The sequence below is a fragment of the Leptonychotes weddellii genome, chromosome X (assembly GCF_054177405.1).
Source record: "Leptonychotes weddellii isolate Sample4059 chromosome X, ASM5417740v2, whole genome shotgun sequence".
NCBI classification, from domain to species: domain Eukaryota; kingdom Metazoa; phylum Chordata; class Mammalia; order Carnivora; family Phocidae; genus Leptonychotes; species Leptonychotes weddellii.
The window spans coordinates 64,599,931-64,623,480 of NC_138385.1; the positions used below are offsets into that span (position 1 = coordinate 64,599,931).

Sequence of the window (23,550 nt, forward strand, 5' to 3'; positions counted from 1 at the left end):
TTTTTTTTTTAAAGATTTTATTTATTTATTTGAGAGAGAGAGAATGAGAGACAGAGAGCATGAGAGGGAGGAGGGTCAGAGGGAGAAGCAGACTCCCCGCCGAGCAGGGAGCCCGATGCGGGACTCGATCCCGGGACTCCAGGATCATGACCTGAGCCGAAGGCAGTCGCCCAACCAACTGAGCCACCCAGGCGCCCTATACACCATTTCTTCTTTATCCATTCATAAATTGATGGACACCTGAGCAGCTTCCATATATTGGCTATTGGAAATAATGCTACTCTAAACACAGAGGTGCATGTATCCCTTTGAATTAGTAGATGTGTATTAATTGTATAAATCCCCAGTAGTTAGATTGCTGGCTCATAAGTAGTTCTATTTTTGACTTTTTGAGAACACTATTTTCCAAACTTTCTATACCACCACCAATGCACAAGTGTTATGGTTTCAGGTCTCATATTTAAGTCCTCAATACATTTTAAGTTGATTTTGGTTTATGGTGTAAGAGAATGGCTCAGTTTCATTATTTTGCATGCACCTATCCAGTATTCCCAACACCATTTGTTAAAGAGACTATCTTCTTCCCATTGCATATTCTTGCCTCCTTTATTGAAATTTAATCAACCAGGGTGCCTGGGTGGCTGAGTCGGTTAAGTGTCTGCCTTTGGCTCAGGTCATGATCTTGGGATCCTGGGATCGAGCCCCATGTCAGGCTCCCTGCTCAGCAGGGAGTCTGCTTCTCCCTCTCCTTTGCCCCTCCCTCCCACTCCTGTGTTCTCTCTCTCTAATAAATAAATAAAATATTTTTAATAATTAAAAAATAAATATGAAATTTAATCACCATGTAATTGTCAGTTTATTTCTGGGCTTTCTATTCTTTTCTATTGATCTATGTCTCTATTTTTTTGCCACTACCATACTGCTTTGATTTTACAGCTTTGCAATATAACTTGAAATGTGGAATTGTGATACCTCTAGTGTTTTTTCATTTTCAAGATTGCTTTGGCTATTCCAGTTCTTTTGTGTTTCCATACAAATTTTAGGATTGTCTGTTATTTTTCTGTGAAAAACACTGCTGGTATTTTGATAAGGAGTACATTAAATGTGTAGACTGCTTTGGGTAGTATAGACATTTTAACAGTATTTGTTCTTCCAATCCATAAGCACGGAATGTCTTTCCATTTCTTTGTGTCATAGTCAATTTCTTTCATTAGAGTTTCATAGTTTTCAGTGTACAGGTCTTTCACCTCTTTGGTTAATTATATTCTTAGGTATTTTATTATTTTTGGTGCAATTATAAATGAGATTGTTTTGTTAATTTCTCTATCTGCTGCTTTATTATTAGTGTCTAGAAATGTAATAGGTTTCTGCACAATGATTTTGTATCCTGCAACTTTACTGAATTCATTTATCAATTCTAATAGTTTTGTGGTGGAGTCCTTGGGGTTTTTTTATATAGAATATTGTATCATCTGCAAATAGTGAAAGTGTTACTATTCCCTTACCGATTTGGATGCCTTTTCTTTCCTTTTGTTTTCTGATTGCCGTGGTAAGACTGGACATCCTTGTCTTGTTCCTGACCTTAAAGGAAAAGCTCTCGGTTTTTCCCAATTGACTATGATGTTAGCTCTGTGTTTTTCATATATATCCCTGATTATGTTGAGGTATGTTCCCTCTAAGCCTACTTTGTTGAGGTACTCGTCATGAATGGATCTTGTACTTTCTCTAATGCTTTTTCTGCATCTCTTGAAATGACTCATTTTTATCCTTGTTCTTACTGATAGGATGCATAACGTTGATTGATTTGCAAATATTGAACCACCCTCCCAGAAATACATCCCACTTGATCATCTTGAATGATTTTATTTCTAATGAATTGTTGGATTTGGTTTGCTAGTATTTTATTGAGAATTTATTGAGAATTTTTCTATTTATGTTCCTCAGGGATATTGGCCAGTCATTCTCTTTTTTTGTGGTGCCTTCATCTGGTTTTGTTATCAGGGTAATTCTGGCCTCATAGAATGAATTTGGAAGTCTTCATTCCACTTCTAATTTTTGGAAAAGTTTTATAAGAATAGGTATCAACTCTTCCTTAAATGTTTGTTTGAATTTCGCTGTGAAGCTGTCTGGTTGTGGACTTTTTTGATTACTGATTCAATTTCTTTACTGGTAATTGGTCTGTTTGTTTCTGCTTCAGTTTTGGTTGGTTATATCTTTCTAGGATTTATGCATTTTTTCCAGGCTGTCCAATTTGTTGGCATATACTTTTCATAATATTCTCTTACAATCACTGGTATTTCTGTGATGTCAGTTGTTTTTCTCCTATTTAACTGATGATTTTATTTGAATCCCCTCTATTTTGATGAGTCTGGCTAAAGGTTTATCGATTTTGTTGATCTTTTCAAGAACCAGCTCCTGAGAATATGGAGGTTCCTCAAAAAGTTGAAAATAGAGCTACCCTATGACCCAGCAATTGCACTACTGGGTATTTACCCCAAAGATACAAATGTAGTGATCCGAAGGGGTACATGCACCCCAATGTTTATAGCAGCAATGTTCACAATAGCCAAACTATGGAAAGAGCCAAGATGTCCATCAACAGATGAATGAATAAAGAAGATGTGGTATTTATATACAATGGAATATTATGCAGCCATCAAAAAACCCCTGAAATCTTGTCATTTGCAATGACATGGATGGAACTACAGGTTATTATGCTAAGCAAAATAAGTCAATCAGAGAAAGACAAGTATCATATGATCTCACAGATATGAGGAATTCTTAATCTCAGGAAACAAACTGAGGGTTGCTGGAGTGGTGGGGGTAGGGAGGGATGGGGTGGCTGGGTCATGGACATTGGGGAGGGTACGTGCTATGGTGAGCACTGTGAATTGTGTAAGACTGATGAATCACAGACCTGTACCTCTGAAAGAAATAATACATTATATGTTAAAAAAAAAAAAAAAGACAGTAGGAAGGGAAAAATGAAGGGGGGGGAATCGGAGGGGGAGATGAACCATGAGAGACTATGGACTCTGAGAAACAAACTTAGGGTTTTAGAGGGAAGGAGCATGGGGGGATGGGTTAGACTGGTGATGGGTATTAAGGAGGGCACGTATTGAATGGAGCACTGGGTGTTCTACACAAACAATGAAACATGGAACACTACATCAAAAACTAATGATGTAATGTATGGTGACTAACATAATTAAATAAAATTAAAAGAAAAAAGAACCAGCTCCTGATTTTATTAATCTTTTAAAATTATTATTTTTTACTTTCTATATCATTTATTTCTGCTCCAATCTTATTATTTTCATCCTTCTCCTAGTTTGGGGTTTTGTTTGTTGTTCCTTTTGTAGCTCCTTTAGGAGGTTAAGTTGTTTAAATACTTCCCTGCTTCTTGAGGTTGACCTATATTTGCTATAAATCTACCCCTTAGAACTGCTTTTCCTGCCTCCTAAAGGCATTGGATCACTGTATTTTCATTTTCAATTCACTCCATGTAATTTTTAATCTCATCTTTGATTTCTTGGTTTTCCCATTCATTGTTTAGTAGCATGTTATTTAACCTCCATGTATTTGCGTTCTTTCTAGTGTTTTCCTCATGGTTGTTTCCTAACTTCATAGCATTGTGGTCTGAAAAGATGCATGGTATGCAAGACTTCAATCTTTTTGAATTTGTTCAAACTTTCTTTGTGGTCTAATATGTGATCTAGTCTGAAGAATGTTCCAAGTGCTCTTGAAAAGAATGTGTATTCCACTGTTTTAGGACAGAATGTTCTGAATACATTTAAGTTCATCTGGTCCAATGTGTCATTCAAAGCAAATGTTTCCTTGTTGATTTTCTGTTGGGATAATGAGTTTATGTAAATGAAGTGTTAAAGTCCCCTACTATGACTGTATTACTATGAATTAGTGCCTTTATGATTGCTATTAGCCATTTTATGTATTTTGCTTCTCCCATGTTTGCTGCATAAATCTTTACAATTGTTATATGGTGGTCTCTTTGGATTGTCCCCTTTATTACTATATAGTGTACTTCTTTGTCTATTCATAAAATCTTTCTTTTAAAGTCTATTTTGTCCAATATAAGTATTGATACCCTGGCTTTCTTTTCACATCCATTTGCATGATAAATGGTTCTCCATCTCCTCACTTTCAATCTGAGGGTGCATTTATGACTAAATTGAGTCTTGTAGGTAGCGTAGAGGTGGGTCTTGTTTTTTATCCATTCTGATACCCTATGTCTTTTTATCGGAGCGTTTAGTCCACTTACTTTCAGAGTGATTATTGAAAGATATGAATTTAGTGCCATTGTGTTGCCTGTAAAATTGGTGTTTCTGGAGATTTTCTCTGTTCCTTTCTAATTTGTTGCTTTTGCTCTTTTTTCCCCAAAGAATGCCCTTTAATATTTCCTGCAGGGCTGGTTTAGTGGTCACGAACTCTTTTGGTTTTTGTTTGGGAAACTCTAGTTCTCCTTCTACGATGAATGACAGCCTTGCTGTATAACGTATTCTTGGCTGCACATTTTTCCCATTTAGCATGTTGAATATATCCTGCCACTCTCTTCTGGCCTGTCATGTTTCTGTGGACAGATCTGCTGCAAACTTAATCTGTCTTCCTTTGTAGCTTAAGGACTTTTTCCCCCTTTCTGCTTTCAAGAATCTTTTCTTGTCTGTGTTTGTTTTCTCAGTCCTCAGATTGATTTCCTAGGTGTTAAGAATGATTTGATATTTATCTAGCTGTATTCAAGGGATGAGGGAAGCATAATGTCCTTCTACTACTCCACCATTTTACCCTAGATTCGGCAGTTTATATGTTTTTAGGAATTTATACATTTCTTCCATGTAGCCCAATTTGTTGGCATATAGTTTTTCATAATCTCTTATAACTGTATTTCTGTGGTGTTGGTTGTTATTTCTCCTCTCTCATTTGTGATTTTATTTCGTTGGATCCTTTCTCTTCCCTTTGATGCTTCTGGCTAGAGTTTATCAATTTTACTGAGTTTTTCAAAGAACCGTCTCCTGGTATCTTTGATCTACTCTGTTCTTTTGTTTGTTTGTTTTTTGTTTTTTTTTAGTTTCCATATCACTTATGTCTGCTCTCATCTTTATTATTTCCTTCTTCCTGGCTTTAGGTTTCATTTGTTGTTCTTTTTTGGCTCCTTTATGTGTAAATTTAGGCTGTTTGAGACTTTTCTTGCTTCTTAAGAGAAGGTGTATCGCTACATACTTCCCTTTTAAGACCACTTCTCCTGCATCCAAAAGTTTTTGGACCATTGTCCAATGTTGTCATTTTTATTTCTTTCCGTTTATTTTCTTATTTCCTTTTTGATTTCCTGGATGATTTGTTTCATTGTTTAGTAGCATGTTTTTTAACATCCACGTACTTGTGGTCTTTTCAAATTTTTGCTTGTGGTTGACTTCAAGTTTCATAACATTATGGTGAGAAAATATTCATGGTATGATCTCCATCTATCTATACCTGTTGAGGCCTGATTTGTGACCCCCTTTGTGATCTATCCTGGAGAATACCCCATGTGCACTCAAAAAGAATGTGTATTCTGCTGCTTTAGGATGAAATGTTCTGAATATATCTGTTATGTGGTCCACTGTGTCATTCAGAGCCATTGTTTCCTTGTTGATTTCCTGCTTCTATCACCTGTTCATTGCTGTAAGTGGGGTGTTAAAGTCTCTTACTATTTTTGATTATTATTATTTCCTTTATGTGTGTTGTTAATTTATTTATATATTTGGGTAGCCCCAAGTTGGTGGCTTAAGTATTTACAATTGTTAGATCTTCTTGTTGGATGGACCCCTTTATTATGATAAGAGTGCCCTTCTTCATCTCTTCTTACAGTCTTTGATTCAAATCTAGTCTGTCTGATGTAAGTATGGGTACTCTGGCTTTCTTTTGACATCCATTATCAAGACAAATGTTTGTCCATCCCCTCACTTTCAATCTGTAGGGTTCTTTACATCTAAAACGAGTCTTTTCTAGGCAGCATATAGATGGGTGTTGGGTTTTCTATCCATATTGTCACCATAAGTGTTTTGATTGGAGTATTTAGTCCATTTACATCCAAAGTAATTATTGATAGATAATTATTGCCACAGTGGTACTTTTGTTGTTTTTATAGTTTTCTCATCCTTTCTTTAATAGCTTTCATGGTTTGTTGCCTTTCTTTAGTGATATACTTGGGAATACATTCTCTTTATTATTTTATATCTATTACTGGTTTTTTATTTCTGGTTACCAATAGGTTTGTACATAACATCTGAATATACTAGCCTATATTAGGTTAATGGTCACTTATGTTTGAACCCATTCTTTACTCCTCTTCCCTCCATGTTTTGGGTATATGGTGTCACATTTTACATCCTTATATTTTGTGAATCTTTTGATTGATTTTTACAGATATACTTATTACTGGTTTTGTGGTTACTACTTTTCATACTTTTACTTATGGTCTTTCCACTCAAAGAGTCCCCTTTAATATTTCTTGTGGGGCTGGTTTAGGGGTCAGAAACTTCTTTACCTTTGTCTGTCTGAGAAACTATCTCTCCTCCTATTCTGAATGATGCCCTTGGTTGATAGAATATTCATGGCTGAAGATTTTCCCTTTACATCACTTTGAATATATCATGCTTCTTCCATCTGGCCTGCAGTTTCTGCTGTAAAATCAAATGATATCCTTATGTGGTTTCCCCAGTATGTAACAATCTACTTTTTTTTCACTGTTTTTGAAATTCTCTCATTTTCACTACTTTTTGCCATTTTTATTACTATGTGTCTTGACATGTACCTTCTTGGGTTGAATTTCTTGGGGGGTTTCTGTGCCTCCTAAATCTGGATCTCTGTTTCCTTCCCCATATTCAGGTTGTTTTCAGCTATTATTTAAGTATATTTTTTGCCCCTCCATTTCTCTCTTCTCTTTTGGGAATCCTATAATAAGAACGTTATTGCTCTTGGGCGCCTGGGTGGCTCAGTCGTTAAGCGTCTGCCTTCGGCTCAGGTCATGATCCCAGGGTCCTGGGATCGAGTCCCCACATGGGGCTCCCTGCTCGGTGGGAAGCCTGCTTCTCCCTCTCCCACTCCCCCTGCTTGTGTTCCTGCTCTCGCTGTCTCTCTCTCTGTCAAATAAATAAATAAAATCTTTAAAAAAAAAAAAAAAGAACGTTATTGCTCTTGATGCAGTCATTGAGTTTTCTAAGTCTATTCTCATTATGCAGTATTTGTTTGTCTTTCACCTGTTTACCTTGATTACTTTCCATTACTCTATCCTTCAGGTCACATATAAGTTCCTCTCCTTCCTATTGTCCACTATTTATTCCATCTATTGTATTTTATATGGAGTTCTTCATCTCTGATATGTTATTTTTTGGAGTTCTTCATCTCTAATATGTTATTTTTTAATCTCTTTATCAAGAGTCTCTGGGGCACCTGGGTGGCTCAGTTGGTTAAGCGGCTGCCTTCGGCTAGGTCATGATCCAAGGGTCCTGGGATCAAGCCCTATGTCGGGCTCCATGCTCAGCAGGAAGCCTGCTTCTCTCTCTCCCACTCCCCTTGCTTGTGTTCCCTCTCTCACTGTCTCTCTCTCTGTCAAATAAATAAATAAAATCTTTCAAATAAAAAAAAAGGAGTCTCACTGATGTTCTCCACCCTTTTCTAAAGTCCAGTGAGTATCTTTATGATCATTACTTTAAATCCTCTATAAGGCGTATTATTTATATCTGTTTCACTTAGGTCTCTTGCTGTGGTTCTGTCCAGTTCTTTAATTTGGGACATATTCCTCTATCTCATTTTGTCTTACTCTCTGTGTTTCTGTGTGTTAGGAAGTCAGATATGTCTCCTGTTCTTGAGGGTAATGGCTGTATGAAGAAGAGTACTTATATTGCCCTGCAGTGCATATGCTCTGTTCCCCAGAACATGACACTTCATGGGCTGGCTCCTATGTGTGTTGCATGTGCCCTGCAGTTGTGTCCTGTCCACTTTCTCCTTTAGTCCAGTCATATACAGAGGCTCTCTTTGCCTGTCGTGGTTTGGTCCCAGGGCGGGGTGGGGCATGCCATTTTAACAAGGTGCACTCTGATCTGCTTGTGAAATGAGATCTGCTGTCACACCCAGAACTTTGGCCACCCTGGATTCATCCAGAAAGTGTGCAAACCTGGCACAGCACACAATTTTATCTAGGTGCACCTCAAGCTTCTACATGGCCTGCCACTGCTGCTGCTGCCACTGCCACAAGGACCAAGGCCCCATAAAACATGTGAGTTGGGAGACATGGTGTTGACAAGGTCTGCACTAGTCTGGTTAAAGGACTTCTAGCAACATGACTGAAGGAAAGGTGACTGGGAAGAGCAGGGCCACCACAGGGAAAGGTACAGGGTTAGATATAAGCAAGTTAGGTAGTAATGGTGCCAGGCTGGTTCCTGCTAGTGGCAGTGTATTTATGTTGGGGAGTGGGGGAAGGAGATGGCACCTGCTAGCTCCTTTTTTCCTGCAGAAGTCCACCAGCAGTCCCTGTCTCTCTGGGACAGAGTCTAAGTTCAGTAAGTAACTCTCCCTCCTGTATTCCCCAGGTGTTTTTCAAACAGCTGCTTCTAGGTTGGACCTCTAGGGTCTGTTTGTTGTGCCCTGTAAGGGTAGAGACACAACTTCCTCTTTCCTGCCTGCTCTCCCAGAGCCAATCCCACTGATTTTTAAAACTCTAGGCTTTTGAGTCCTGCTGGTTTTAAGAACTCATGAAATTTGGTCCTTCGTGATTTCAAAGCCGTGGGAATTTTTCTTCCCAGTGTGGACTCCACAATGTGATAATCTATATCTCTCCCCTCTTGAATCCCAAGGCTCCCTCCATCTGCAGATGGCCAAGGGCCATTTTGCAGCCAAACCATGTCTCCAAGTTCCCTACCTTCCTTGATGTTGCCTCTTTACCCTTCACTGCAGTGTTTATTCTGCCAGTCTTCAGGTTGTTTTCTGGGTTATTTACACTTGAGTGTTATCTAGTTGTATCCATGGGACAAGGTGAGCTTAGGGTCCCACTACTCTGTCATCTTCTCAGGCTCCACCTCTATAGTAGTCTATTATTAGGTTGATGGTCACTTAAGTTCAAACACATTCTAAAAGTACTGCATTTCTACTCCTCTCTCCAGTTTTTATGTATATATTTTATATATATATTTTTTAATTTTTTGACTCCCTGAAGTATTTGTTTATATAATTAATTTTACTGCTTTTGTTTTTTTAACCTTCACACTAGTTTTATAAGTGACTAATCTAATATTCTCATTGTATGTTTGCTTTTACTCATGATTTTTAAATTTTTTTCTTTTAATTATGATGTTTCCCTTTTCCCACTTAATGAAGTGCCTTTAAAAATAAATAAATAATGAGTTGTTTTTTTTTTTTCTAAAACAGGTTCAGTGGGGATAAACTTCATTAGCTTTTGTTTGTCTGGGAAATTATCTCTCCTTCAGGTCTGAATGTAACTTTGCTGGGTAGGGTATTACTAGTTGCAGGTTTTTCTTCTTGCACGTTGAATATATCATGTCATTGCCTTCTCAAGTGCAAAGTTGCTGCTGTATAAATCACCTGATAGCCTTCTGGTGTTTTCCTTTTATGTAACTAGTTGATTTTTCCCTTGCTACTTTTTCCCTTGCTCTCTTTATCTTTAATATTTGACATTTTAATTATTATGTATCTTGGTGTGGACCTCCTTCCATTCACCATATTTAGAGATATACATGCTTCCTGGACCCGGATATCATGTTTCTTTCTCCAGACTATGGAAGTTTTCAGCCATTATTTCTTCAAATAAGCTTTCTGCCCCTTTCTCTCTCACTTCTCCTTCTGGAACTTGTATAATTAGAATATTAATACACTTGATGCTCTCTCAGAAGGAAACTTTCCTCATTTAAAATTTTTTTTTTTTGCATTTTTGCTGTTCAGTTTGGTCACTTTCCAGAGCTCTCTCTTACAGATTCCTGGTCTGTACTTCTATATCTTCTAATCTATCAATTCCATGTAGTGGATTTTTTTTCATTTCAGATATGGTATTCTTCAACTGATTGGTTCTTTTTAATACTTTCTATCACTTTTTTGAAGTTTTTACTGAGTTCATCCACTCCTCTCTCCAATCCAATGACCATTTTTATGACCATTACTTTGAACTCTTTATTAGAGAGATCGTTTAACTCCATTTCATTTAGTTATTTTCTAAAATTTTGTCTCTTTCTTTCCTTTGGAGCATATTCCTATGTCTCCTCATTTTATTTGACTTTGTTTGTTTCTATTAATTACATGGACCAGTTATTTCTCCTAGTCTTGAATGACTGGCCGTGTGTAGACAGTGTTGGTTTAGCAGCTTTTGTTGCCTGGCTGGAACTGTAGAAGGCACAAGTGAGATGACCCAGGAAAGTCCACACAGAGGCTGCCTGGTGGGATGGCTAGAGGTGAACTGGGTGCAGGGTGGAAGGTCCCAGGGCACTCCATAAAAAGGGCTTCTTGATAGGACAGGTGAAGCTAAAAGGGCTGCTGCCAGGGAGTCTCTTGGCATTCTGTGCAGGTTTGCTCTGGCAGAGCAGCTGCAGCTGCAGCAGGTATAGGCTGGGGGTTCCTAGTGCATTCAGTGCAGGGAGCCCTTGGGCAGGACATCTGGATCCAAAGTGGGTATGGACCTGGGTTGTCCTGTGTTGCCTTGATGAGATGGCTGGAGCTGTAGTGGGCACTGTCCAGGAATGTCCTCATGCACAGAATGCTGGGGCGACCTGGGTGGGATAGCTGGAGATTGGGTAGGTGGTGGGGGCTGTCTTGGGTGGGATGACTGTGGCTACTGTGAGCTAGGGGTCCAGGGCTCACCAGGGCAGCCAGCTGGTTAGGTTGCCTGTAAGTACCCTGCTCCTGTCTGCATTATCAAGGTGGAGGGGATGCATAAACAATGGCACTCACCAGCCCCTCCAATAGTGCGATGTCCCCACAGTACTTCTAGGGTTGTTTCCTTTATATTTTAGTTGTTCTTTTAAATCAGTTGTTTTGTTTGTTTGTTTGTTTGTTTGTTTTTCCTGCGCTCCAAGGTCGTGAAAGCTGGTTTGGGCACGGAATCTGGGGAATCATTAAAACATTAGGCCAGTGAGGGTGCCCAGATTCTGCTTTTATCTTTGTTATCAAGGTGGAGGGGGAGCATAAACAATAGTGCTCACCAGCCACTCTGATTCCAGATGGCATTCCAAAGGTCCCCCAGCATTTTGCAGATACTGAAGGGCTGCATCTTTTAAATTCTACTTGCCCTTTTAAACCACAGTTTGTTTGTTTGTTTGTTTTCCCCTGTAACCTAGGGTAGAGAATCTGCTCTATGTCTGTCAGTGCTATACCTCCAAGGTGCAGTTCACCGAACTGGGGATAGGGTTCTCATAGTTTCCTTGTGTCTGTCTCTCCTGCCATCATCTATGTAGTCCCTCTATCCTTTGTTGTGGAGAAGCTGTTAAGTCAGACCGCAGTTCTTCTGGAGGAATTGCTCTATATGTAGGTGATTTGGTCTATCTGTGGAGATGAGTTCAAGGTCTTCCTATGTTGCATTCTTGGATCCTACCCCAAATTTTCTCTTCTTATAAAGACTAACATATTTTAACACTTCTTTTAAAGTTTTTATTTAAATTCCAGTTAGTTAACTAACAGTATAATATTAGTTTCAGGTACACAATACAGTGATTCAACACTTCCATACAACACCCGGTGCTCATCACAAGTACACTCCTTAATCCCCAACACCTATTTAACCCTTCCCCTCTGGAAACCATCAGTTTGTAATCCATAGTTAAGAGTCTGTTTCTTGATTTGCCTATCTCTTTTTTCCCTTTGTTTCTTTTGTTTCTTAAATTCCACATATGAGTGAAATCATATGGTATTTGTCTTTATCTGACTCACTTATTTCACTTACGATAATACTCTAGGTCTCCATGATATCATTGCAAATGGCAAGATTTCATTCATTTTTATGGCTGAGTAATATTCCACTCTATATACATATATACCAATTCTTTATCCATCCATAAGTCACTGGACACTTGAGATATTTCCATAATTTGACTATTGTAGATAATGCTGCTGTAAACATCATGGTACATGTATACATCTGAATTAGTATTTTTGTGTTCTTTGGGTAAATACCTAGTAGTGCCATTGCTGGCATATAGCGTATTGATGTTTTTAACTTTTTGATGCAATTCCATACTATTTTCCACAGTGGCTGCACCAGTGTGCATTCCGAACAAGAGTGCAAGACAGTTCCCCTTTCTCCACATACTTTCCAAGACCGGTTGTTTCTAGTGTTGCTAATTTTAGCCATTCTGACTGGTGTGAAAGGATATCTCATTGTAGTTTTTATTTTTATTTCCGTGATGATGAGTGATGTTGAGCATCTTTTCATGTGTCTGTTGGTTATCTCTATGTCTTCTTGGAAAAAATACTGATGTCTTCTGCCAATATTTTAATATGGATTATTCATTTTTTGGATGTTGAGTTTACTTCTTTATGTATTTTGGATACTAATGCTTTATCAGATATGTCATTTGCAAATATCTTCTCCCATTCTGAAGGTTGCCTTTTAGTTTTGTTGATTGTCTACTTCACTGTACAGAAGTTTCTATTTTGAAGAAATCCCTATAGTTTATTTTTGCTTTTGTTTCCCTTACCTCAGGACACTATCTAGGAAGAAGCTTCTCCAGCTAATGACAAAGAGCTTACTGCCTGTGTTCTCCTGTAGGATTTTAAGGGTTTCTTGTCTCACACTTAGGTATTTCATCCAGTTTGAATTTATGTTTGTGTATAGTGTAACAATGTGGTCCACTTTCATTATTTTACATGTTGCTGTCCAGTTTCCCCAAAACCATTTTTTGAGGAGACTGTCTTTTGCCCATTGGATATTCTTTCCTGCTTTGTCAGATTAAATACCATATAGTTATAGGTTCATTTCTTGGACTTCTATTCTGTTCCATTGATCTATGTGTCTATTTTTGTGCCAGTACCATACTGTTTTGATCACTATACCTTTGTAAGAGAACTTGAAGTCTGGAACTGTGATGCCGCCAGGTTTGCTTTTTGTTTCCTCCTTCTTCTTTTTCAACGTTGCTTTGGCTATTCAGGATTTTTTTGTGGTTCCATACAAATTTTATGATTGTTTTTCTAGCTCTGTGAAAAATTCTGTTGGTATTTTGATAGAGATTGCATTAAATATGTAGACTGCTTTGTGTAGACGTTTTTAACAATGTTTGTTCTTCTAATCCATGAGCATGGAATGACTTTCCTTTTCTTTGTGTCATTTTCAATTTTTTTCATCAGTGTTTTACAGTTTTCAGAATAAAGGTCTTTCACCTCTTTGGTTAGGTTTATGCCTAGGTGTCTCATTGTTTTTGGTGATTTATAAGTGGGACTGATCCTTGATTTCTTTTTCTGCCACTTCATTAGTGGTGTATAAAAATGCAAAAGATTTCTGCATGTTGATTTTGTGTCCTACAACTTTACTAAATTCATTTATCATTTCTAGCAGTTTTTTTTGGTAGAGTGACGGGTCTTCTATATAGAGTATCATGTCATCTACAAATAGTGGAAGTTTTACTTCTTCCTTACCAATTTGGATTTTTTTTTTTTTTTGGTCTGATTATTGTGGCTAGGACTTCCAATGCTATGTTAAATAACAATGCTGAGAGCGGCCATCCTTGTCTTGTTTCTGGCCAAAAAGGAAAAGCTCTCAGTTTTTCCCCATTGAGGATGATATTAGCTATGGGTCTCTTGTATATGGCTTTTATGATGTTGAGCTATGTTCCCTCTGTCCCTATTTTGTTGACAGTTTTTATCATGAATGGATGTTGTACTTTGTGAATGGTATTTCTGCATCTATTGGAAGGATCATATGTTTTTTCTTCCTTTCTTTTATTAATATGGTGTATCACAATGATTGATTTTTGAACAGTGAACCACCCTTGCAGCCCAGGAATAAATGCCACTAGATCATGGTGATGATTCTTTTAATGTACTGTTGGATTCAATTCACTATTAATTTATTGAGAATTTTTGCATCCATGTTCATCAAGGGTATTGGCCTATATAGTTCTCTTTTTCTGTTGAGTCTGGCTGGTTTTGTTATAAGGATAATGCTGGCCTCACAGAATGAAATTGGAAGTTATACTTCCATTTCTATTTTTTCCAATAGTTGGAGAAGCACAGATATTAACTCCTCTTTTAATGTTTTCTTGAATTCACTGGTGAAGTCATCTAGCCCTGGACTTTGTTTCTAGGAGATTTTTGATTGTTGATTCAATTTCTTTGCTGGTTATCAGTCTGTTCAAGTTTTCTGTTTCCTCCTGTTTTAATTTTAGTAGTTTATATGTTTCTAGGAATTTATCCATTTCTTCCACATTGCCCAATTTGTTGGCATATAGTTTTTCATCATATTCTCTTATAATTGTATATATTTCTGTGGTGTTGCTTGTTATTTCTCCTCTCTCATTTATGATTTTATTTACTTGGGTCCTTTATCTTTTCTTTTTGATAAGTCTGGCTGGGGTTTATCAATTTTATTATTTTTTTCAAAGGATCACCTTTTGATTCATTGATCTGTTCTGTTGGGTTTTTGTTTTTGATTTTTTTTTGTTTGTTTCTACATCATTTTTTTCTTTTCTAATTTTTATTATTTCTATTCTTCTTCTGGCTTTAGGCTTCATTTGTTGTTCTTTTTCTAGCTCCTTTAGGTATAAGGTTAGGTAGTTTGAGATTTTTCTTGCTTCTTGAAGTAGGCTTGTATTACAATATACTTTCAGCAGCTTTAGCTGCATTCCAAATGTTTTGGACCATTGTGTTTTCATTTTCATTTAGTTCCTTGTATTTATTTCTTCTTTGATTTCCTTGTTGACCCATTCACTGTTTCGTAGAATGTTGTTTAACCTCCATGCATTTCTGGTATTTCTAAATTTTTTCTTGTGGTTGACTTCAAGTTTCATAGCATTATGGTCAGAAAATATGCATGGTTTGATCTCAGTCTTTTTGTACTTTTTTAGGTGTGATCTGTGACCTAATATGAGATCTATTTTGGAGCACATCCCATGTGCACTTGACAAGAATGCAGCTTTGGGATGGAATGATCTGAATATATCTGTTAAGTCCTTCTGGTCCAGTGCGTCATTTAAAGCCATTGTTTCCTTGTTGATTTTCTGCTTAGATGATCTGTCCATTGAGGAATGTGGACTGTTATTGTTGCTTAGAATTATTATATTATTATTAATGAGTTCCATTATGTTCATTATTAACTATATTATATATTTGGTTGCTTCCATGTTGGGTACATAAATATTTACAATTGTTATATCCTGTTAGATAGTTCTCTTTATTATGATATAGTAGTCTTCTTCATGTCTTATTACAGTGTTTGATTTAAAATCTAGTTAGCCTGATAGAAGTACTGCTACCTCCACTTTCTTTTGAGGTCCATGATAAATGTTTCTCCATCTCCTCACTTTCAATCTGCAGGTAAGTCTGCTATTTCTTTATTGATCTGTCTACATATTCTACCCATTACTGAAAGTGGAGTATTTATGTCCTCAACTATTATTGTCTATTTCTCCCTTCAGTTTTCTCCTCTCCTAAGGCATATTCTTCCATCTCTGCACTTGATCTCACCTCCCTCAAACCATTAATTATACCCACTTTTTCCTGTCCCTTCTGCTTCTCCCTATTTGACATTCCCATGAATATTTAATATTCTCAAGTCTTTTCCTTCAAAACAAAGTTTCATTTAACTTTATGTTCCCCTTATTATAAATATCTCTCCTTCTTCCTATGTATCATATCTCAATTTCTTGAAAGCACTGTCTGCATTCTCTTTGACCACTTCCCCACTCTTCCTCTATGCACTCCTCAAACCACTACAATCTTTTTTTTATTTCTTACATACCAAATCAAGGACCTCCTTTGATAGATTCAATGATTGTTCTCTCCCTTCCATTCCCAACACCAATGGACACTTTAAAGTCTTTTACAAAAACATGTTGACACTGTTGATTACCTCCTCTTTCTTGAGATACTCTTTTCCCTTAGGTTATAGGACACTTCATTATTATTATTATTTTTTAGGACACTTCATGTTCTGTTCTCCTTCCTTCTTTGGCTATGCAGTTTCATTTGCAGGATCCTCTTCCTCTCCATAGTCTTTTCAACATTGGTGTTCTTCAGAATTCCATTTTCACTGTCTTGTCTCACAGTATACATTCCTCATGACTTCAGCTCCCATTCAAGTACTCATAATCCCCATCTATATGCTGATAGTATCCAAATCTGCATCCCTTGTCTATAATTCTGATATTCTAAAGACCATCTACACCTGAATGTCCCACAGGTATCTCAAATTAATCATGGCTGAAAATGAAATACACCTCATCAACTTTCTTCATTTGAGTGTCTCCCACTGATAATGTATATTTAATTCAAATCTCCCTTAGAAGATGATTCTGTCTCCAGCACTAGACTGTGTAGTCTTCAAGGGCAGGTGCAGTTTAGTACTCTCTGTGCCTGACACACAGAAGTTCTCAGTAAGTGCTGACTGAATAGAACTGAGTTAGTTCCAAATTAACATCTCTTCTTTTCTAGAAAATTTTGAGGATCTCTTCCTCTATAGTTTCTTCAAAATTCTTGAGATTTCATTTTTCCTTGTTCTTGTTAATATATATCTGCTACAACATTTTATTTTAGTGAGGGCACCCATCCAAATGTTCATAGACTTTCTGATCTTTGTAACTCAGGAGTTGTTGAAGCCTTGCCTCATTCTTGGAACATCCTCTCATAGGCTTTCAGAATCTCTTTCCTCATAGACAACATTAGAGTGCACCAAAGTTCTAAGGTTTTTATAAAAACCTGTCTGAGCAAAGAACACGTAGTCTGTGACTCCATGTATATAAAGTTGAAGCACAGGCAAAACTAATAGATGGTGATAGAAGTCAGAATAGTGGTTACTTCTTGAGGGTACTGACTTGGAAGGAGTACAAATGAACCTTCTGGGTTACTGAAAATGTTCTATATTTTGCTCTAGGTGGTGATTACATGAATATTCAATATGGGTACAAAATCATCAGAGCTATATACTTAAGATTTATGTGCTTTACTATGAGTTATATATCAATTAATAAGCAATACAAAAGAAACAAACCTATGAACTTCTATTGTGTATTTTATCTTTTACATTCCTAATCAACAAGATGGAAAGATGCTATATTGAGATTTCAATATGTATCAATGTGCATCTACCAAGCCTGTATATGAGATGTACAATAATAGATAAATATCAGGCAGAGAAGTAGCAAAGAGGAAGTAATCACTTCTAGAGACAAAGAACAGGAAATAAAAGAAAATTTTCTTAAGGCTAAGACAACTGAGCAGGACTTTGAAGAATGAAGTTCATGAGGTAAAAGATATGAAGATATTAGAGAAAAACAAATATACAAACAAATGGGAGTCAAACATAGGTTCAAGGAAACCCTGGTGAAACATAAAATATAAGAAAAGGATTATATAAGTTTGGGGTGGAGTGTAGGGATTAGCAGAAGACCAGTTTAAGTAAGAGACATGCCATAGAGAATCTTTTAGGCCACACTAAGACTATCATCGGAAATAGAAAGTCATTGAAGGATTTTAAGTAGAGAAACAATGTGGTTAGATATTTATTCTAGAGACTGTACCAAAGTCATCAGGCAGTAGTGGAGGCAGTAGATTCAGTTATGAAATTATTATTGTCATCAGGAGAAATGGTAAGGGTCTAAACTAGGGTACTGGAATGGAGTTTAGGAAATGGAATAGAAGACAAATTCATGAGATATTCTGAAGGAATGATCATTATGATTTTGCATCAGATTAAAAAGTAAAAAAGGAGGTAAAAAAGGAGAAATATGACATGATGTCCTAGTTGTTTTTCCTTGGGAATATTAGCACCAACAAGAATAAGAAAGAGGTTTATGGTGCTGCTGGTGGAGTAATGAAGAGTTCAGTTTTGGCTATGTTCAGTTTTGAGGTGCTGGTAAGGCATCCACATAGAAAAAGTTAGCAGGCAGTTCGCTTCATGAGTCTGAAGCTTGGCATAAAGGCTTGTGCTGGTGGTACAGATTTGGGAAACATCTGCATATGTATGTTTAATTAGACCCAAGGCATGGGTGAGATTGCCAAGGAGAATTGAGAATTCAAACAGGGAGATTTAGGAATCACCAAATCTAAAGATCCAGGCAGAGGAGTACTCAGAAAGAGAGTGAGAAACAAAGGCCAGATATGTAAGAGAAGAACTGAAGAAGGATGTCATAAAAAGGAAAAGAGGAGAGAATTTTAAATATTACAGAGAGTCACGATAAAAGCTAAAAGCTATTCACTAAATCTGGCAATTAGAGCTATGGTAACCTCTACCACAAAGCATAATGCACAGCCATTCTAACAAGTTCCTGCATCTCTACATGAAATTTTTCAACATTTTCACCCATTCTTATCTTCTTTCCTCTAAGTTAGCGTTTCTCAAGTCTATCTGGCCCTGTTTCTTAAATATTTTAATGCCTATTTTATGATATGGAAATAAAATATACATGATGCCAAAAATATGGTATCTATAATATGAAAGAGAAATACAAAGAAAGTAGTTTATGAGGAAACAAAATGTATTTCAATATGGAAATGCTGGGGCATGACAACACTAAAAGACATATGCAGACAAGTATACAGAGAATGCCTGTAAATGTAATAGCTATAAATGCTGACTGATACAGCTCTGTTATTACTATTATTTCAAATATCCAAGAGCAGTATTTTGTAGGTGAAATGATTTTCCAAAATGATGAACGTTCTTGGTAACATTCTGAACAAAACAAAGTAAGATCTTATGTTGGTTTACATGGTAGATGCATTCCTGGAAAAGTCAGTGTGTATTAAAACTTTCTTCTTTGTATATAAAATGAAGTTTGAGTCAAGGCCCGGATCAATACAGATTTTTTATCTATACAAACAACCAATGGGATAATCAAAAGTTGTAGGAGATATATATATATATATGTATATAAATTTTTTTCTATATCTCTTACAACTTTGATCTTTTATATATGTATACTTGGCTAGACTAGATACCCCAGTTATTCAATCAAGCACTGATCTAGCTGTTGCTGTAAAGCCATTTTGTAGATGTAATTAATGTCTGTGATCTCATTTAGGTAAAGGAGATTATCCCATAAATTGTGGGTGGACCTAATTCAATCAGCTGATAGGTCTTAAGAGCAGAATGAGGCTTCCCTGAAGAAACCTCACCTCTGAACGCTAGCTTCAGCCCATGCCAGAAAGTTTCATTCTGCATTCCTGAGGGACTGCTCTATGGATTTCAGACTCATCTAGTCAGTCCCTGCAATCACATAAGCCAATTCCTTGAATACATTTTTAATATATATCTCTTACTGGTTCTGTTTCTCTGGTTGATCCCTGATTGATTATACCAACTAATCAGTAATATTTCATCAACCTTTCTGAAATCCATTCCTCTATGACTGACTGACTTCAGGCTTTCACCATTACTTGTCAGGATTATTACAAAAACATTTTAAATGGTCTTCTTACCCCAATCTCTTTCTACACCATTTTCCATAGCCTCACTAGTATGATCTATATAAAACAAGAATGTGAATATAGTACCCTCCTTAAAAAATCTTCAACGACTTCCCATTTCCTAGCTTTATTTTAAGCTTACCTAGCATGTCACACAAGGTTAAAAGCTCCAGCTTGCTGATCTAGCTTCATTCTCTCTGATCTAAGAAAATCATATGATGTGTAGATCTTCCCACCATCTATCTTCATCCTCCAACAAGAACAGGCTGTCTCAGGTAAGCAGAATGATGACTACCCAAAAATGTCCACACCTTAATTCCCAGAACCTACAACTACTACGTTACCTTACATGGAAAGAACTTTGATGATGTGATTAAGTTAAAGGCCTTGAGATGGGGGAGATTATTCTGTATTACCTGGGTGCACGCACACTAATTGCATAATTCCTTAAAAGCAGAGGATTTTTCCCCAGCTGAGTCAGAGAGAGATGTAAAGACAAAAAAGAAAAAGAAAAAGAAAATGGAGACTTATAGGTACATAAGGTAATGAAAACAGAATATTGAAGAGACAGTTGCACTCCAGTGTTCATTGCAGCACTATTCATAATAGCCAAGATATGGAAATAACTTAAGTGTCAATCAGTAGCCAGAAGGATAAAGAAGACATGATACACACACACAAATAAATACACACACACACACATACATATAAATATTTAGCTATGAGAAAGAAGGAAACGTTGCCATTTGTGACAACATGGATGGACCTTGAGGGCATTATGCTAAGTGAAATAAGCCAGACAGAGAAAGACAAATACTGCATGGTATCATTTATATATGGAATTTAAAAAAAAGTCAAACTCCTAGAAACAAAGAATATAAAAGTAGTTGCCAGGGGTTGGGGATTGGGGGAAATAGGAAGACGTTGGTCAAAGGATACAACCTTTCAACTATAAGATGAACAAGGTCTGAGGATTTAATGTAAAACATGATGATTATAGTTGATACTAATGTATTGTATAATTGAAATTTGCTAAGAGAGTAGAATTTAAATGTTCTCACCAAAAAAACCCAATAAATATGTGAGGTGATGGGTGTCTTAATTAACAAGATGGTGGAAATCTTTTCACAATGTATATGTATATCAAGTCACCATGATGTACACTTTAAATATCTTACAATTTTATTTGCCAATTAAACATCAATAAAGATGAAAAAAATTGTGAGATGAGGATTAAAAACCCCATCAATACCCATCCTTATTAGAGGGTGTGGGGTATATACATTCCATATGCAGAAAAATCTCTGCATCTATTATCCATGAGGACACTATTTATTTACTTATTTATTTATTTTCATGAGGACAATTTTATATACTCTGTAGTTGAGGGTAATAGAAAAATTGTTTTCTTTCACCTTTTTGCAGGTCAAATGTGGTGGAGTCATGGCTGACTTTGGTAGCTTAGAGGAGATGATGCATTGATTTGGGAGCTCTGCCAAAACTAAAATTGCATACAATTTTTTTTTAATTTACTTATGTCACTTAATATTTATAGCCTATAAATAAACTGTGACAGGTATTCATTATCCTCATTTATAGAAGTGAAAATTGGACTCAAAAGTTCAATGACTTGCTTCAAGTGATATAATCAGAAAATAAAGAAATCATATTTGAACACAGGTTCTGTGATTTCAGAAAAAAATGTCTTATAACAACATAAAAATGCTTTTGTTGGGACGCCTGGGTGGCTCAGTCGGTTAAGCGGCTGCCTTCGGCCCAGGTCATGATCCCAGGGTCCTGGGATCAAGTCCCACATCGGGCTCCTTGCTCAGCAGGGAACCTGCTTCTCCCTCTCTCTCCCTCTGCTTGTGCTCTCTCTGTCAAATAAATAAAATCTTAAAAAAAAAATGCTTTTGTTCCACATTTTTTTCCTCAAAAGTGAGTCATATAACCATTCTTTTTAGAAGAAAAATAATCTTACTTTCCTTTGGTGTCACTATATATCTTTTTTAGTGCAACATTTTCAAACATATGCATACATCCTAGGTGATGTAAATTCCCAAAATATCTCTCAGGAATAAAAAAGAAAGAAAGTGTAGAAATTCTATGGTAGGAGGGACACAATCTATTGTTGGCTTTGAAGATGGAAAAAGGACACAACAAGCCAAATAATGAAGGTAAACTCTTGAAACTGAGAACAGCCCTCAGTTGACAGCTAGCAAGGAAACAGAGATTCTAGACTTACAGTCATGAGAAATTGAGTTCTGCCAACAACCAAATGAGTAAGACATGAATTTTCCTCTAGACCCTCCAGAAAGGAATGCAGCTTGCCAATAACTTGATTTTCATCCAATGAGACCTGTACCAGATTTCTGACCTACACAATGGTAAAATAGTAAATGTATTGTTTTAAGCCCCTACATTTGTGATAAATTTGTTATGGCAATAGTAGAAAACTTATATGAAATCAATGCAAAAAAAGTTGGTGCACTTCCAAGAAAAACAAAACACTGCGATGAAATAACACGTCAGGAAGGAAGATTACCAAGAAAAGAACTTGACCATATCATATTTTCCTTTTAAAAATGATCAATCTAAAGTAGTATAGGAAGGAGTTCTGGGGAGGATGGCAGAGTAGGAGGATCCTAAGCTCACCTCACCCCACAGATCCAGCTATATAACACCATCAGTGTAAATAACTCAGAACACAACCTGAAGACTGCCAGAACAGACTCTCCAAAGCTAACTGTAGAGAAGAGGCCACATCAAAAACAGCAGGAAGGGCACAGAACTGGTTGTGAAACAAAGTGACCTGTGAGACTGACCAGGGGAAGGAGGGATACTGCAAGTACAGAAAAGGAAAAGGAGAAGACCCCACACAAGGCACCCCAGGCTGGAAAGACAAATCAGTATAACATTCGGCTTTGAAAACCAGAGTGGCTTAACTTCGAGAGAGTTTTTATAATCAGTGAGGCTTAACACCAGGAATTTTAAAGAAATTTAAAAAAATCAGTAGGGTCAGCTCTGGGAGAACATGAGAACAATAGGAAACTGAGTCACCACCCTTAAAGAAATAGCATAACAAACAATCCCACTAAGATAAAGTATAGGAGCATCAGCATAGTATACGGGAAAGAGATTTGTTTACTAATCTCAGAACATGTATAGGAAAGGCAGGAGTCTTCAGGAAACTTCTCCAAAATGAAAAGCACTGGTGGGAACCATTTCTCTCCGTCAACCCCCAGCCTAGATGCACAGACAGCTGTAGGAACCAGAGCAAACACTCTCCAACTTGCTTGCTAGCAATATGCTGTGCCTCCATGTTCTCATACAGACCTGCTTCATCCAACCTGCTCTCCACAGGAGTTCTCCAAAACAGCATCAGGTCATCACCCACAAGCAGACCAGAGCAAACCTTCCTAAGAGTGCAACACACCCCAGCACCCTCCTGTGCATATGCCTCACTCAACCCACTCCACTCAGCACAATAAATTTAGGGTTTATCCAAAGCCATGCCACCAGTGTGGCATTCTGCAACCAGCCTGAAAGGTGCCCGGCAACACTCTAAGGTGACTAAGGGCAGAAGCCCCAGCAGCTGACTGGGCGCAGTCATTTGAATTGACTGCAGTCCTCACCCATCAATGAAAGCCTCTCAGGGAACAACAGAGGAAGAGCACCCTGCAGTTTGCTACAACCACAACTCTGGCAAACATCTGGCTGGAACCAATGTAAGCCCAAGGAGTCCCCAGGCTGGCCCCATACAGTATACCAGGGAATAAATCTGGTCCACAGCAGGCAAACGGAGCCACTGCGGAGCATGGGTCTGAAGGCAAACAGAGCTAATCCACAAAAGTAGGGGGCAGCAACACACATAGGAGACAGTCCTAAATCACCACGTCCTAACGAACAGTGGATATTGCACTGTAGGGTACTACAGGA

At 37.3% G+C, this 23,550-nt stretch overlaps 1 long non-coding RNA gene across 1 annotated transcript in view; it reads right to left on the reverse strand.

Moving 5' to 3' along the window:
* Nucleotides 1-2,778: 2,778 nt before the first annotated feature.
* Nucleotides 2,779-23,550, reverse strand: part of LOC145717846 (uncharacterized) — a 33,009-nt gene continuing 12,237 nt past the window's right edge. The window contains exon 2 of the long non-coding RNA XR_014141312.1: nucleotides 2,779-22,504. This is a non-coding gene — a long non-coding RNA (uncharacterized LOC145717846). The remainder of the gene's footprint in view (nucleotides 22,505-23,550) is intronic.